A 17796-nucleotide genomic window follows, 5' to 3' on the forward strand; every position below is an offset into this window, starting at 1 on the left:
TGTTATCTCTATTCCCACCTCTGATTTAAGAGCCTCAGATGCTAGTTTATAGTTTACATTTCAATGAGATCTCAGATCAATTCCAACATGTCAGAAAATCCAATAAGAAGAGACACTGAAATTTATGTGTTTATTTAAAGCTTGCTGATAAACAATTACATACATCTTACTTATAATCAGCTACTACGGTTTAGAAGTTACTAGCCACAGGAGGTTGTGGGTGATTTTTTTTTTGAAATAGAAAAATAAATTAAGGTCCCTGCAACTTGTAGTATGTCTGACAGTCCAAGATGAGAAGCCATGAAACAGGGGCAGGCAAGGTTTGCTGTTGTCATGCATGTGTGTTTTCTTCGCTTCAGCAAATGAAGAGCAGAGCTAAGAAATGGTCAGTCAACCAGTAGCTATTTCCTGATATCTATTTTGTATAAGGCTATACTCACGGGCTATGCAGAAGTTCAAGGCAGCACCCTTTCAGGAAGCTGAATACCCATCTGAAAATCAGGTGAACACCACTAGACGGAATGTGCTAATTTTCAAAGGAACATCAGACAGCAGGTGTTGTTGGAGCTTGGGGGACAAAGATGTGTGCCTGGACTGGGTGACCAGGGAAGGATCCCCAGAGAGGGTGGCATTTAATATGAGTCTTGAGAATGGGTAACACTGGGGACAGAGGGGATAAGGAGATAGGGCTTGAGGGGAGGTAAAAGCCAGAATGTGAGGAATTGGAATACCTCTCTTTCTCTGGATCTGAAGTAATGTTCTAATAGGCACTGATCTAGAGTACTTTATAGCATGACTCCACCCTGGAAGGTACTCTGGGGGGAACTTCAGAAGCCTCCTTCACTCCTTCAGCTTCTGAGACACCCTTGGGTACCACATAGTCTTAGTATACTAAATGGCTCCCTGGTGCCTTCAGTGAGGGAATAGGAAAGTAAGTAAGATACCAACCATCCCTAACATAGGTAGACATCAACTAGGAATTCCACGTTCCCCTCTCTCTTCATCAGTTCTCAGGATGAAAACAATGAGAAGCCAAGAGAAGAAACAATTTCACAAAGTGTTTCCTCAAGCACAAGAAACAAACTAAGCAAAACACCAAGAGTTTGGTGCCAGCACTGCAAGGAGAAACGTCATGCACCCCATTGAGCATCTGTTCTTTACCAGATGCTCAGCTAGGCCCTGAGGACACAGCAGTGAACGAACCAGACAGGGTCCTATTGAGGAAGGCAGATATTAAACAAGGAGAGATATAGAGGACAAGTTTAGGGAGCTATAAGAGCCTACAACAGTGGAGTCAGGGGACTGTCAGTCTGAGGGAGGGGCTCTAGGTTGAGATATAAAGGACCAGAGAGTATTAGCCAACTGACAAGAGGGTGCCATGGAGAAGACCCTTGTCCTTCATCCATTCTCCACCCTCGCTGCTGGAAACACTCCTTTAAATGACAGCTTTTTCTCACAATGACTATGGTCTCTAACTAATTTCCTTAAGACTGATACAGTCTATGCAGATAAGGTGAGTCTGCAAATATTTTTCTCTTCACAATGCATAAGCATCTTCCAGATCCCAAGACGTAGGTCAGTTGGCAGGTTCTGAGTGTTTGCAGATGCCATGATGAGGCTTTTCATATGGTTTGGTTTGCAGTTAACCTTGGACAGTGTTTACTTAAAACTACCAGTGACCTTTAAGCTGTCAAATATAGTGTCTTTGTCCTCAGGCCTCATCCTCTTCCACACTGTGGGTCACTGTTCTGAAATTCTGCCTTCCTTGGTTTCCATGACACTGAATTACTCTTATTCAAACTCTCTGGCCAGTTCTTTCCTATTTGCTGTTCCTTGCACTGTGTCATTTGGAATTAGGTTTGGCTGCAAGCAACAGAGACACATAATGACGGGCTTAAATAAGATAGAAATTCAACTCTCCTTCATGTCAAAGCCTGGGGATCAGCAGTTCAGGGCTGGTATGGTGGATTCACAAAGTCATTTAGAGACCTGGTCCCATGCTAGTCTCTACTGTTTCATCCTTAGAGTGTGGCACCCATACTCATGGTCCAAGGAGGCTACTTTAACTCCAGCCTTTCACATCAGACTTCCAGAAAGCAGGATGGAACATGGGACAAAAAAATAAGACAATAGAGACATGCCAAATGTCTATTAGGACAGGCTTCTGGAAGCAATTACATGACTACTATTCTCAAATCTCTTAGACAAAACGTAGTCATGTGGCAATACCTAGTGACAAGGGAAGCTGGGATATACGGTCTTTATAATAATAAACAATAAATAATATAATAGTAAATAATCCTGCACCCAACTAAAAATGTGGGTTCTGTTCTTCTTCTTGGGAAGAAGGTGAAAATAGATAATAGTGGACAACCCCTGGTCTCTGTGCATACCATAGATGTCCTCACCACGAGAGATTCTGACTTGGTCCTCTCTCCTTATAGCCCCACACTTGCCAGTTCAAAAAAAATTTTTTTTAATTCTACATATAAGTGATACCACACAGTATTTTTCTCTCTGTGTCTGTTTATTTCATTATTGAGCAAATGTCCTCAAGGCTTATCTGTGTTGTTGCAAATGGTAGGATTTCTTTCCTTTTTATGGCTAAATAATATTCTATTGTATATGTGTGTGTGTATTTGTGTCTCACATTTTCTTTATCCATTCATCCATTGATGGACAGTTAAGTTGTTTGTATTATCTTGGCTACTGTGAATAATGCTGCAATGAACATGGAAGGCAAATAGCTTTCCAAGATACTGGTTTTATTTCCTTTAGATACATATCCAGAAGTGGGATTGCTGGATCATAGGGTAGTTCTATTCTTAATTTTTGGAGGAAATTCCATACAATTTTCTAGAGTGGCTATACCAATTTGTATTCTCCCCAACAGTGTACAAGGACTTCCTGTCTTCCACATCCTCATCAACATTTATTTCTTATCTTTTTGATAATAGCCATTCTAACAGATGCAAGCTAATATCTCTTGGTAGCTTTGATTTGCATGTTGTTGATGATTAGTGATAAGGAGCACGTTTTTATATTCCTGTTGCCCATTTGTATGTCACCTTTGGAGAAATGTCTATTCAGATCCTCTGCCCATTTTCTCATTGGGTTTTTTGGGTTTGGGTTTTTGTCAGTGAGCTATATAAGTTCCTTTTATATTTTGGATATTATCCCTCATTAAATATATGGCTTGCAAATATTTTCTTTTATCCCATAGTTGCCTTTTCATTTTGTTGATAGTTTCCTTTGCTGTTCAGTAGCTTTTTACTTTAATATAGTCCCACTTATTTTTGCTTTTGTTGCCTATGCTTTTGGTGTCATGCCCCAAAAAATCATTGCCAAGACCAATGTCAAGGAGCTTTTGCCTATATTTTTTTCTAGAGATTTTATGGCTTCAGGTCTTACATTTAAGTCTTTAACCCATTTCAAGTGAGTGTTTATAAGTGGTGTAAGATAGGGGTTCAGTGTCATTTTTTTTCATATAGATATCCAGTTGCCCCAACACCATTTATTGAGGAGACAACCCTTACCCTATTTTGTGTTCTTGGTGCCCTTGTCAAAGATTAGTTGACCATATATGTGTGGATTTTATTCTGGGTTCTCTATTCTGTACCATTAGTATATATGCCTGTTTTTATGTCAGTACTGTATACTGTTTTGATTACTGTGATTTTGTAATATCGTTTGAAATCAGCTTTGCTGTTCTTTCTCAAAATTGCTTTGACTATTCAGTCTTTTGTTGTTCCACGTGAATTTTAGGATTGTTTTTTTCTATTTCTGTGAAAATGCCTTTGGAATTTTGATGCCTTTGGAAATGTGTGTTAAATGTATAGATTGCTTTGGGTAACATGGATATTTTAACAATATTAACTCTTCCAAATCAAGAACACAAATTATCTTTTCATTTATTTGTGCTTTCTTCAGCTTTTTTCCCTCAATATCTCATGGGTTTTGATTAAATTTATTTCTAAGTCTCATTGTTTTTGATGCTACTGTAAATGAGATTTTTTTTTCTTAATTTTTTTCAGGTAGTTTGTATAGAAATGCAAATTATTTTTGTATCCTAACTTTGTATCCTGCAACTTTAGTGAATTTGTTTACTAGTTCTACCAGGATGGGTGGGGGGAGGGGGGGTGGAGTCATTAGGATTTTTCATAAGATCATGTCATCTGCAGAGACAATTTTACTTCTCTCTTTCTTATTTGGGTGCCTTTTACAGGCAGACCTCATTTTATTGCACTTCACTTTATTACACTTCATAGAAAATGCATTTTTTTTTTTTTTTACAAATTAAAGGTTTGTAGTAACCCTGGATCCAGCAGGTCTATTGGCACCATTTTCCACTTCACCACCATTTTCCACCATTTACTCACTTCATATCTCGATGTCATATTTTGGTAATTCTCACAATATTTTAAATTTTTTCATGATTATTATATTTTTTATGATGATATATGATCGGTGATCTTTGATACTATGACCATAATTGTTTTGGGGTGCCATGTAAGATAGCAAACTTAATCAATAAATGTTGTATGTGTTCTGATGCTCCACCAACCTGCTGTTCCCCCAGCTTGCTCCTCCTTCTCAGGTCTTCCTATTCCCTGAAACACAACAATATTGAAATTAGGCCAATTAATGACTCTTCCTCTAAGTGTTTAAGTGAAAGGAAGGGTCACACATCTGTTACTGTAAATCAAAAGCTAGAAGTGATTAAGCTTAGTGAGGAATGAGTGTTGAAAACTGAAAGAGGCCAAAAGCTGGGCCTCTTGTGCTAAGCAGTTAGCCAAGCTGTGAATGCAAAGAAAGAGTTCTTGAAGGAAATTAAAAGTGCTAATCCAGTGAATATGTGAATAATAAAAGAGAGATTGCGGATATAGGGAAAGTTTTAGTGGTCTGGATAAAAGATCAAATAGGCCACAACATCCCTTTAAGCCAAAGCCTAATCCAGACCAAGGTCCTGACTCTCGTCAATTCTGTGAAGGCTGACAGAGGTGAGGAAGCTGCAGAAGAAAAGTCTGAAACTAGCAGAGTTTGGTTCATGAAGTGTAAGGAAAGAAGCCATCTCCGTAACACCAAAGTTCAGGGTGAAGCAGCAAGGGCTGATGTAGAAGCTGTAGCAAATTATCCAGAAGATTTAGCTATGATAATTAATAAAGGTGGCTACATCAAACAATAGATTTTGAATGTAGATGAGATAGTCTTCTGTTGGAAGAAGATGCCATCTAGGATTTTCATAGCTAGAGAGGAGAAGTCAATGCCTGCCTTCAAAGCTTCAAAGGATGGGCTGATTCTCTCATTAGTGTCTAATGCAGTTGGTGACTTGAAGCTGAAGCCAATGCTCATTTATTATTCTAAAAATTCTAGGGCCCTTAAGAGTTATGCTAAGTCTACTCTACCTGTGCTCTATAAATGGAAGAAAGCTTGGATGAGAGCGCATCCATTTACAACATGGTTTACTGAATACTTTAAGGCTACTGTTGAAATCTACAGCTCAGGCAAAAGAAAAAAAAATTATTCCAAAGTATTCCTGCATGTGGTCATGCAAGAACTCTGATGGAAATGGACAATGAGATTAATGTTTTTTCAATGCCTGCTAACACAACATCCATTCTGCAGCCCAGAGATCAAGAGTAGTTTTGACTTTTAAGTCTTATTACTTAAGTAATACATTTTGTAAGGCTACAGCTCCCATAGATAGTGATTCCTTTGACAGATCTGGAGAAAATAAATTGAAAACCTTCTGGAAAGGATTTTGCCATTCTTGATGCCATTAAGAACATTTGTGATTCAGGGGAAGAAGTCAAAATATCAATGTTAATGGGAGTTTGGAAGAAGTTGATTACAACCCTCATGGATGATTCTGAGGGGTTCAGGACTTCAGTGGAGGAAGTAACTGCAGATGTAGTGGAAATAGCAAGAGAACTAGAATTAGAACTGGACCCTAAAGATGTGACTGAATTATTGAAATCTCACGATAAAACTTCAGTGAAAGAACAATTGCTCTTATGGATGGGCAAAGAAAGAGGTTTCTTGAGATAAAATCTGCTCCTGGTGATGATGCTGTGAAGACTGTTGAAATGACAACAAAGGATTTACAATATTACACAAACTCAGTTGATAAAGCAGTGACAAGGTTTGATAGGCTTGACTCTGATTCTGAAAGATGTGCTGTGGGTAAAAGGCTATCAAACAATATTACATGCTATAGTGAAATCATTCATGAAATGAAGAGTCAGCTGGATGTAGCAAACTTCATTGTTGTCTTATTTTAAGAAATTGCCACAGCCGCCCATTTCCAGCAACCACCACACTGATCAGTCAGTAGCCATCAGCATAGACCCTCCACCAGCAAAAAGATTATAACTTACTGAAAGCTCAGAGGAAAATTAGCATTTTTTTTTACCGATAAAGTATTTTTAATTAAGGCATGTACATGGATTTTTTTAGGCTCATTGATGTTGTACACTTAATAGACTACAATAAAAATAACTTTTATTTGCACTGGAAAAATTGATTTGACTTGCTTTATTGCAATATTCACTTTATTGTGATGGTCTGGAAACAAACCCACAGTACCTCTGAGGTATGCCTGTATTTGTTTTTCTTGCCTAGTTGCTCTGACCAGGATGCTAGTACTATGTTGAATATAAATACAAAAGTAGACATTCTTGTCATGTTCTTCATCATAGAGGAAAAGCTTTCAGCTTTACACAATTGAATAGGATTTTGGCCGTGGGCTTGTCATATATGGACTTTATTATGTATATTCCTTCTATACCTCATTGTTGAGAATTTTTATGATGAAAAATTGTTGAATTTTTGTCAAATGCTTTTTTTGCATCTATTGAGATGATCACATGATTTTTTAATTCTGTTAAAAAAATTCTGTTTATGTGATGTATCTTATTTATGTATTTATTTATTTATTTACTTATTTATTTATTATTTTTAAGTAGATTCCATGCCAACATGGAGCTCAATATGGGACTTCAACTCACAACCCTGAGACTAACACCTGAGCTGAGATCAAGAGTCAGATACTCAACCAACGGAGCCACCCAGTGCCCCTCTATCACAATTATTAATTTACATATATTGAACCATCCTTGCATCCCCGAATAAGTCCTAATTGATCGTGGTGTATGATACTCTTAACGTGCTGTTGAATTTTGCTGATACTTTGTTGAAGATTTTTGCATGTATGCACATGAAGAATATTGGCTTGTAATTTTCTTATAGTGGCCTTGTCTGGCTTTAGTATCAGGATAATTCTGCCCTCATAAATTGATTTTGGAAGTATTCCCTTCTCTTCAACTTTTGGGAAGAGTTTGAGAAGGATTAATGTGGATTCTTTTTAAAGGCAAAATGTAAATAATTAAATTATTTTCCACATTCCCTCTTTGTTTTCCTGTGTGTGTTTCCTACTTTTTTTTATTATTTACTTTTTAATTTACATCCAAGTTAGTCAGCATATAGTGCAATAATGATTTCAGGAGTAGAATCCAGTGATTTATCCCCTACATATGACACCCAGTGCTCACCCAACAAGTGTCTTCCTTAATGCCCCTTGCCTTTTTAGTCCATCCACCCCACCCAACTCCCTCCAGCAACCCTCAGTTTGTTTTCTATAGTTACAAGTCTCTTTTGTTTTGTCCTCCTCCCAGTTTTTATATTATTTTTGTTTCCCTTACCTTATGCTCATCTGTTTTGTATCATAAATTCCACATATGAGTGAAGTCATATGAATTGGTCTTTCCCTGACTAATTTTGCTTAGTATAATATACTCTAGTTCCATCCATGTTGTTGCAAACAGCTATATTTCATTCTTTTTGATCACTGAGTAATACTCCATTGTGTGTGTGTGTGTGTGTGTGTGTGTGTGTGTGTGTATATATATCACATCTTCTTTATTCATTCATCTGTCGATGGACATCTGGGCTCTTTCCATACTTTGGCTATCATCGATAGCATTGCTATAAACATTGGGGTGCATGTGCCCTTTCAAAACAATACACCTGTATCCTTTGGATAAATACCTAGTAGTGCAATTGCTGGGTTGTAGGGTAATTCTATGTTTAATTTTTTGAGAAACCTCCATACTGTTTTCCAGAGTGGCTGTATCAGTTTGCATTCCTACCAGCAGTGCAAAAGGTTCCTCTTTCTCTGCATCCTCACCAAGATCTGTCTTTGCATCGTTAACTTTAGCCATTCTGACAGGTGTGAGGTGGTGTCTCAGGTTTTTTTTGATTTGTATTTCCCTGATGATGAGTGATATTGAGCATTGTTTCATGTGTCAGCTGGCCATCTGGATGTCTTCTTTGGAGAAGTGTCTATTCATGTCTTTTGCCTATTTCTTCACTGGATTATTTGTTTTTTGGATGTTGAGTTTGATAAGTTCTTTGTAGATTTTGGATACTAACCCTTTATCTGATATGTCATTTGCAAATATCTTCTCCCATTCTGTTGGTTGCCTTTTAGCTTTGCTGATTGTTTCTTTTGCTGTGCAGAAGCTTTTTATCTTGATGAGGTCCCAGTAGTTCATTTTTGCTTTTGTTTCCCTTGCCTCCAGAGACATGTTGAGTAAGAAGTTGCTGCAGCCGAGATCAAAGATGTTTTTGCCTGCTTTCTCCTCGAGGATTTTGATGGCTTCCTGTCTTACGTTTAGGTCTTTCATCCACTTTGAGTTTTTTGTGTGTGTGTACGGTGTAAGAAAGTGGTCCAGGTTCATTCTTCTGCATGTCGCTCTCCAGTTTTCCCAACACCATTTGCTGAAGAGATGGTCTTTATTCCACTGGATATTCTTTCTTGCTTTGTCAAAGATTAGTTTCCCATACATCTGTGGGTCCACTTCTGGGTTCTCTATTCTGTTCCATTGATCTGAGTGTCTGTTTCTGTGCCAGAACCATACCATCTTAATGATTACAGCTTTGTAATACAGCTTGAAGTCCAGAATTGTGATGCCTCCTGCTTTGGCTTTCTTTTTCAAGATTGCTTTGGCTATTCAGAGTCTTTTCTGGTTCCATACAAATTTTAGGATTGTTTTTTCTAGCTTTGCGAGGAATGCTGGTGTTATTTTGATAGGGATTGCATTGAATATGTAGATTGCTTTGGGTAGTATCGACCTGTGTTTCCTACTTTTACACATTGCCATTATTTCTCCACCCCATTCCCATCATCCAATCTTTGCTGTCATGTATTGTTTCTCTTCATCTCCCTCCACATGCTATTTGTGGACAAACTCCTATTATCTCTTGTCTGGACTCCTGCAACAGTCTTTTGGCTATCTCTTTATCCCCAGGGTCAGCCTATTCTCTAATCTTCCTGACATATGGCTGTCTGATTCTCAATGTCTAGAATGGGTCACCTCTACCTTTTATTCCAAAACATTCAAATGTCTCCATGTTACTTACGGAATAAAACCAATACCCCAACCCAGTGCTCAACACTCTATAAAGTGACCCTACGCTCTCTTCTACGCTACAAACACTATGGAGTTTCAAGTATGTCCCAGACTCTATTCTAGGTGTTTGAGGTCCATTATGAAACAAAACAGACACACACACACACACACACACACACACACACACACCCCAAACACCCACTCTTTGGAGTTTACATTCTGTTTTTCCACTGTTTTGAGAATTCTCTTCACATATCCTTCATTCCAGGCAAACGGATTCACCTGCTGTCTGTGCAGGGCTTGTCCTTTGCTCTTTTTTTTTCTCTCTTTCTGGAATATTCTTTTGCTTATTCCTTTATAACTGTGATTCTCAACCAGGTGATTTTTTTTCCTGTAGGGGACTTTTGGCAATATCTGCAGATATTTTATTTGTCACAACAGATTGGGGTCCTACTGGTACCTCACTGGTAGAAGCCTGGGATGCTGTTAAACAATCTTACAAGGTACAGGAAAGCCTCCATAGTAGAAAATTACCTGGTCCAAAATGTCAATAGTGTTGAGGATAAGAAACACTGCTATAGATAGGGTCAAGTTATACCCACCCTTCAATGACAGCTCAAATTTCTCCTTCATGAAATTCCCACAATTCCTTCTTCCATTCCTGTTTGCTCAAAGCTATCTGCTGTCCTGCTGAATTCCCACTTCCCCTGTGGGTAGCTGTGTAGTGTCACTCATCATTTGTCATAGGCTATAAAAGTCTACAAGGGTGGATTTACACCTGATTCTTCTGAGTTCTCAGAGGCCAACCTGGTGCTTAGCTCACAGAAGATGGTACCCACATATTTGTTTTAGGCATGAATAGGGAATACCCAATGTCTGTCTCTTCTCCCAGACTTCAGTTCCTAGGAATTAAGCAGCCTGAAAGTTCCTGCTTCAGAGGAGAATCTGCCAGGCCCCTCCCAGCCATAGTTGGAAGAGACTCAACTGGCATCAAGCCACAGGAAAGACTGCCTCTACCAGTCTGAAGGAAAGAGGTTAACGGAAAAAGAAACTAAACAAATATGGCAAGAAACATGACTCTGTGTGCAAACAGAGGTTCCCTACAAAAATAATTGAAAGCAGGAAGGACATTTGTTTGGATGGGAGCTTGACCAGCTTTATAAATGGGTTAGGGTAACTAGTGACCTCAGCTGCCCTTGAAGTCATAGTCTTAACAGTGCAGAAACCAGGAGCCACATGAAGCCACAGCCAGGGGTGGCTCCCAGCCAAGGACTTCTGTGCTGTCCCTGGGCCATTGCCTGATGAAGGCCTGAGCACACACACATTGCTGCTGCAGGATTCAGAATTGTGTGTCAACCATCACTCATTAACTCAACTTTTCCTGTCTAAGTCCTTGAGCTGTCTGAGATGCTGAAGTGTCTTGGCAGGCCTAGGAAACTGTTGGATCTCAAGAAACAGGCTCAATTATCTCAGGCTTCTCCTGAATCCAAATGTTCCAGTTTCAGCCTCCTCCTCACGAGCTGCTTAGAGCAGGGATCTCTGCTATACACCATTTTTTATCTGCCTGGCAGCTGAAATGGCAAAAAAGTATGTGAAGTCCCAGCTCTGACTCCCTAAAAGTAGGCACAAGGGAGCTTTAGTGCTTTTGCAAAAGGAGTGATTGAAGTCAGGTAGAGAAGAACAAAATGACTCAAAGCTACAGCCAAAGCCCAGAGACACAGAGCATTTGGTAAGCACTTTACAGCTAGATCTATTCCACATGGCAGTATCTGTCACTCATCCAACTTAATGCAATATGGTCCTTAAAATTAATAAAATAGCATAACAAACCAACCAAGTTAGTTCTCTTATCCACTACCTAACCCTGTTTCTACAAGCTTCATGGTGGGGTTGGATGTTGGGAGAGAGGGAGTGAAGAAGAACTCTGCTGACATTTTCCCCCCTTACCCAAGATTCTGGAAGCTTGAGCAGAGAGCAGGGGGATGAGGTGCTTTCCCAAGAGGGAACATTAGTATGGTGTCCCAGGCTCTGACTCTTGGCTCTAACTTGGTCTCTCAAAAAGAAATACAACACAAGCCACATATGTAGTTTTAAATTTTCCTGTGGCCACTTTAAAGATGCATAACAAGGATTAAATTAATTTTAATAAAATATTTCATTAAATTCAATGTATCCAAAATATTATCATTTAACCTGTAATCAATACAAATAGTACCATCCATAAAATAATACGTGTTCCTTTTTATCTTGCTAAGCATTCAAAATTCATTGTTTATTTTACACTTACCAGATATCTTAGTTTTAACTAGCCACATTTCAAGCACTCATCCACAGGGGGAGCCTAGGATAATTCAAGACTTTCACAGGTCATCAGTTGGTGCCCAGGCACTAATGTATCACGTTATAAAACAGGGAGCTAAAATAGCATTTGAAATATAATGAGATGGGGAATTTTTTTACGTTTATGAAACTCCCCCCAAGGGGAACACATACCACATGTGGTTGAGAGAAATACTTTGAAAAGTCTGCTGTGGCCAGCATGAGGGTAGGGGATGGAAGCGGGAAACCCCCATGGAGGATGTCAGGGCAACACATAGACTGACAGCTGAACTTGAACCTCTGAGAGAGGTTCACTGACACTTGAAACTGAGAGCAACCTTTAACTATTTTTCTAGGACCAAGGCAGAGGACACAGGGAGATATAACAACAGTGACTCATTTTACTACTGGAGAAATTGTAATAACTTTAATGTCTAATGGGAGGAAACTGTGAATCTATGTGAAAGAATATTTTACTATGATGAAAACATGGGGATGTACCTAATATAAAATTGTTATTAGGGAGAGAAAAGCAGATTCAAGTGTAGTTGCTTATACAAGCTCACCTATAGTTAATAAATGCAAAGAAAAGAAATGCACAAACATATTGCCATTGTTTTTACTAAGAAATAGCAATATAACAGGGTGCCTGGGTGGCTCAGTCTATTAAGCATCAGACTTCAGCTCAGGTCATGATCTTGCAGCTCATGAGTTCAAGCTCCATGTAAGGCTCTGTGTTGACAGCTCAGAGCCTGGATCCTGCTTGGGGTTCTATGTCTTCCTCTCTCTGCACCTCTCCTGCTTATGCTCTGTCTCTCTCTCAAAAAAAATAAACATTAAAAAAAATTTTTTTAAAGAAATAGCATTCTGCACTGCAATCAACAAAAGTAAAAGGCAGCTGACGGAATGGGAAAAAATATTTGCAAATGACATATCAGACAAAGGGCTAGTATCCAAAATCTATAAAGAACACACCATGGGGCGCCTGGGTGGCGCAGTCGGTTAAGCGTCCGACTTCAGCCAGGTCACGATCTCGCGGTCCGTGAGTTCGAGCCCCGCGTCAGGCTCTGGACTGATGGCTCGAAGCCTGGAGCCTGTTTCCGATTCTGTGTCTCCCTCTCTCTCTGCCCGTCCCCCGTTCATGCTCTGTCTCTCTCTGTCCCAAAAATAAATAAAAAACGTTGAAAAAAAAAATTAAAAAAAAAAAAAAAGAACACACCAAACTCCACATCGGAAAAACAAATAATCCAGTGAAGAAATGGGCAGAAGACATGAATAGACACTTCTCTAAAGAAGACATCCAGAGGAGAAGCCAAGATGGCGGAAGAGCATGGAAGCTTTTTGTGTGTCTCGCATCCATGAAATACAGCCAGACCAACACTAAACCATCCTACACACTTAGAAAACTGATTGGAAGATTAACACAACAATCTGCACAACCTGAACCACAGAATTCACCAGGTACGTGACACAAACAACTGAACTTGGGGAGCAAGAAGCCACGAAAGGTAGGGAACCCCTTTTGCGGTCAGAGGACGGAGACTGGGGGGGGGGGAGCATACGGGAAAAGCACCCCTCCCCAAAAGCAGCTGGAGAGAAAGTGTTAAATTGGAAACAGCTACAGGGACTAAACTAAAAAGGGAGAAAGGAGAAAGGAGAGGGTTTAAATTCCATTAAGACTGTAAACAAGGGGAGCTCAAAATCTGCAACTCTACAGCTCAATACTTGCCAGTGCTCTGGTGGGTAAGGTGAATCCCCAGGAACAGAGTGGGGTCTGGGAGGTTCTCGGGCCACATGGTGAAAAGCGGTTCCACTGCTGGAAGGACATTTTGTAGAGACTGTTGAAGCCACCTGGTCCCAGCAGACCCCAGAAGGCAGCCACATTCACTGGTGCTGGGGCAAGGTTGTTGAGGGTGAAGCCTGGTGCCAGATGTGTGTTGCGATTTTCCATAATCCCTGAAATGCTGATGCTACACTCTCACAATCTTTTTTTGGGGTGGCCTGGCACCTGGCCACAGTCTTGGGGCACCGGCAACAGCAAGGTCCAACGGGTGTTCCTGGGCACAGCCAACATTCGGCCATTGCTCGGTGAGACCCTCATGCAGAGGGGCGGAACGGGTCAAAGCCTCAGTCCTTCAGAAGTAAGGGGCCGGGAAAACAGCCACATCTGAGACAAAACTTGGTTGACAGGTACTGCCTGGGGCCTGGCCACAGGGAGTGGAAAAGTAGGAAGTGGACGAGAGCTGAAGATGGAGGACGGTGCACAATTGCTGATCCAGGAGAACAGACTGGGTAGCTGGGTGGCGCCATTTTTCACCGCTCCCACACATGCGCATGTGCAGCTCAAGCACTGCAACAATCCACCCCAGTAGGCTAGCAATGCCATCTAGTGGAGAGCGGAACTGTTACACCAAGCCCCGCCCAACTGGGCCAACTTTGCTCTTCAAGAACGCAAACCTCACCGCCGGTTTAATTTATGGACTATAAAGAGCTACATGAACTGACCTCTAGGGGAAAACGAAGCAATTTCAGTCCTACTTCAATCTGTTAGCAGGTTCATCTATTCAATTTTTTTTTCTCCTTTCCCTTTTACTCTTTTACAATTCTTTTCTTTTTCTCGAATACAGAAAGAGAAAAAACTCATTTTTATTTTCAGTTTTTATTAAAAATACCTGTCTTTAATGTTTATTACTATATTTTTTACTTTTGTGTTAATTTTCTCAAATTCTACTTTACTTCCACATTTTATTTTAGTCTACTTCATTGTACTCACCTTTTCAAATTTTCAATTTCCTTTTTTTCTTTCTTTTTCTTTTTTACTTCTTGAATGCAGAAAAAGAAAAACTTCATTTTTACTTTCAATTTCTATTTAAAATATTTTTATTTAATTTTTATTACTATATTTTTCCTTTTATGTAATTTTTTTCAAATTCTACCTTACTCCCATCATTTTATTTCAGTCTACTACAATGTATTCACTTTTTCAAATATTCAAACGATTTCTTTGTTTTCTTTTCTTTTTTCTTTTTTTATCTTTTGTTCTCTTTTTCATTTATTTTCTTTTTTCTTAAATACAGAAAATGAAAAAATTCAAATTTTTTTCATTTTTATTAAAAATATTTTTCTTTAATTTTTTCTACTATATTTTTGTGTATATTTTTTCAAATTCTATTTTACCCACATTTTCTCATTTTAGTCTACTTCAGTGTATTCACTTTTTTAAAATTCTCAAATGATTTCCTTCCCCCCTCTTTTTTTTTTGTTTCTCTAATCTCTCAAACCACTTTCAACACCCAGACCAAAACACACCTACGATCTAGCATCATCTATTCAATTTGTGTGTGTGTGTTTAATTTTTAATTTTAATATTTTAAATTTTTTAATATTTTTTTAATTTCGATTTTTCTACCTCATTAATTCCTTTTCTCCCTTCAAAATGACAAAATGAAGGAATTCACCCCAAAAGAAAGAGGATGAAGAAACGACAGCCAGGGATTTAACCAACACAGATACAAGCAAAATGGCTGAACCAGAATTTACAATCACGATAATAAGAATACTAGCTGGAATCAAAAATAGATTAGAATCCTTTTCTGAAGAGATAAAAGAAGTAAAAAATAGCCAGAATGAAATTAAAAATGCTATAACTGATCTGCAATCATGGATGGATGCAATGGCGGCAAGGATGGATGAGGCAGAACAGAAAATCAGTGATATAGAGGACAAACTTATAGAGAATAACGAAGCAGAAAAAAAGAGGGAGATTAAGGCAAAAGAGCACGATTTAAGCATTATAGAAATCAGTGACTCATTAAAAAGGAACAACATCAGAATCATAGGGGTCTCAGAGGAGGAAGAGAGAGAAATAGGGGTAGAAGGGTTATGTGAGCAAATCATAGTGGAAAATTTTCCTAACCTGGGGAAAGACACAGACATCAAAATCCAGAAAGCACAGAGGAACCCCATTAGATTCAACAAAAGCCGATCATCAACAAGGCATATCATAGTCAAATTCACAAAATACTCAGGCAAGGAGAGAATCATGAAAGCAGCAAGGGGAAAAAAGTCCCTAACCTACAAGGGAAGACAGATCTGGTTTGCAGCAGACCTATCTACAGAAACCTGGCACCCAGAAAAGAGTGGTGGGATATATTCAGTGTGCTGAATCAGAAAAATATGCAGCCAAGAATTCTTTATCCAGCAAGGCTGTCATTCAAAATAGAAGGAGAGATAAAAAGTTTCCCAGACAAACAAAAGTTAAAGGAGTTTGTGACCACTAAACCAGCCCTGCAAGAAATTTTAAGGGGTACTCTCTGAGGGGAGAAAAGATGAAAGTGTATATATATATATCTGAAAAAAAAAAATATATATATATATATACCAAAAGCAACAAAATATTAGAAAGGACCAGAGAACACCTGAAACTCCAACTCTACAAGCATCATAATGGCAATAAATTCATATCTTTCAGCACTCACTCTAAACGTCAATGGACTTAATGCTCCAATCAAAAGACATAGGGTAACAGAATAGATAAGAAAACAAGACCCATCTATATGCTGTTTACAAGAGACCCACTTTAGACCTAAAGACACCTACAGATTGAAAATAAGGGGATGGAGAACCATCTATCATGCTAATGGTCAACAAAAGGAAGCCGGAGTAGCCATACTTATATCAGACAATCTAGACTTTAAAATAAAGACTGTATCAAGAGATAAAGAAGGGCATTATATCATAATCAAGGCGTCTATAGACCAAGAAGACCTAACAACTGTAAACATTTATGCTCCAAATGTGGAAGAACCCAAACATATAAATCAATTAATCACAAACATAAACTCATCAATAGTAATACCATAATAGTAGGAGACTTCAACACCCCACTCACAGCAATGGACAGATCATCTGATCAAAAAATCAACAAGGAAACAAAGGCTTTGAATGACACATTGGACCAGATGGACTTAACAGATATATTCAGAACATTTCATTCTAAAGCAGCAGAATATACATTCTTCTCCAGTGCACATGGAACGTTCTCCAGAATAGACCATATACTGGGACACAAATCAGCCCTAAGTAAGTACAAAAAGATTGAGATCATACTGTGCATATTTTCAGACCACAACGCTATGAAACTCAAAATCAACCACAAGAAAAAATTTGGAAAGGTAACAAACACTTGGAGACTGAAGAACATCCTACTAAAGAATGAATGGGCTAACCAAGCAGTTAAAGACAAAATTAAAAAGTATATGGAAGTCAATGAAATTGATAGCACCACAACCCAAAACCTCTGGGATGCAGCAAAGGCAGTCATAAGAGGAAAGTATACAGCAATCCGGGCCTTCCTAAAGAAGGAAGAAAGATCTCAGATACAGAACCTAACCTTACACCTTAAGGATCTGGAAAAAGAACAGCAAATAAAACTCAAAACCAGCAGAAGACAAGAAATAATAAAGATTAGAGCAGAAATTAATGCTGTCAAAACCAAAAAAAAAAACAGTAGAACAGATCAATGAAACCAGAAGCTGGTTCTTTGAAAGAATTGATGAAATTGATAAACCACCAGCCAGTTTGATCAAGAAGAAAAAGGAAAAGACACAAATAAGTAAAATCAAGAATGAAAGAGGAAACATCACAACCAACACAACAGAAATAAAAACAATAATAAGAGAATATTATGAGCAATTATATGCCAATAAAGTGGGCAATCTGGAAAAAATGAACAAACTCCTAGAAACATGTACACTACCAAAACTGAAACAGGAAGAAATAGAAAATTTAAACAGACCCATAATCAGTAAGGTAATCGAATTAGTAATCAAAACTCTGCCGAAAAATAAGAGTCCAGGTCCAGATGGCTTTCCAGGGGAATTCTACCAAACATTTAAGGAAGAGTTAACACCTATTCTCTTGAAACTGTTCCAAAAAATAGAAATGGAAAGAAAACTTCCAAACTCTTTCTATGAAGCCAGCATTACCTTGATTGCAAAACCAGACAGAGACCCCACTAAAAAGGAGAACTATCGACCAATTTCCCTAATGAACATGGATGCAAAAA

The 17796-nt window shown here is 38.7% G+C and overlaps 1 long non-coding RNA gene across 4 annotated transcripts in view; it reads right to left on the minus strand.

Moving 5' to 3' along the window:
• LOC131513845 (uncharacterized) overlaps window positions 1-17796 on the minus strand; it is a 110104-nt gene that overhangs the window by 13143 nt on the left and 79165 nt on the right. For 3 of the 4 annotated variants that reach the window (XR_009262827.1, XR_009262828.1, XR_009262830.1), the window contains one exon: window positions 4565-4610. The exons of the other annotated variant lie outside the window; for it this stretch is intronic. This is a non-coding gene — a long non-coding RNA (uncharacterized LOC131513845). The remainder of the gene's footprint in view (window positions 1-4564; window positions 4611-17796) is intronic. 4 annotated transcript variants of the gene reach the window in all.

Source organism: Neofelis nebulosa, chromosome 6, assembly GCF_028018385.1.
Source record: "Neofelis nebulosa isolate mNeoNeb1 chromosome 6, mNeoNeb1.pri, whole genome shotgun sequence".
Taxonomy (NCBI): domain Eukaryota; kingdom Metazoa; phylum Chordata; class Mammalia; order Carnivora; family Felidae; genus Neofelis; species Neofelis nebulosa.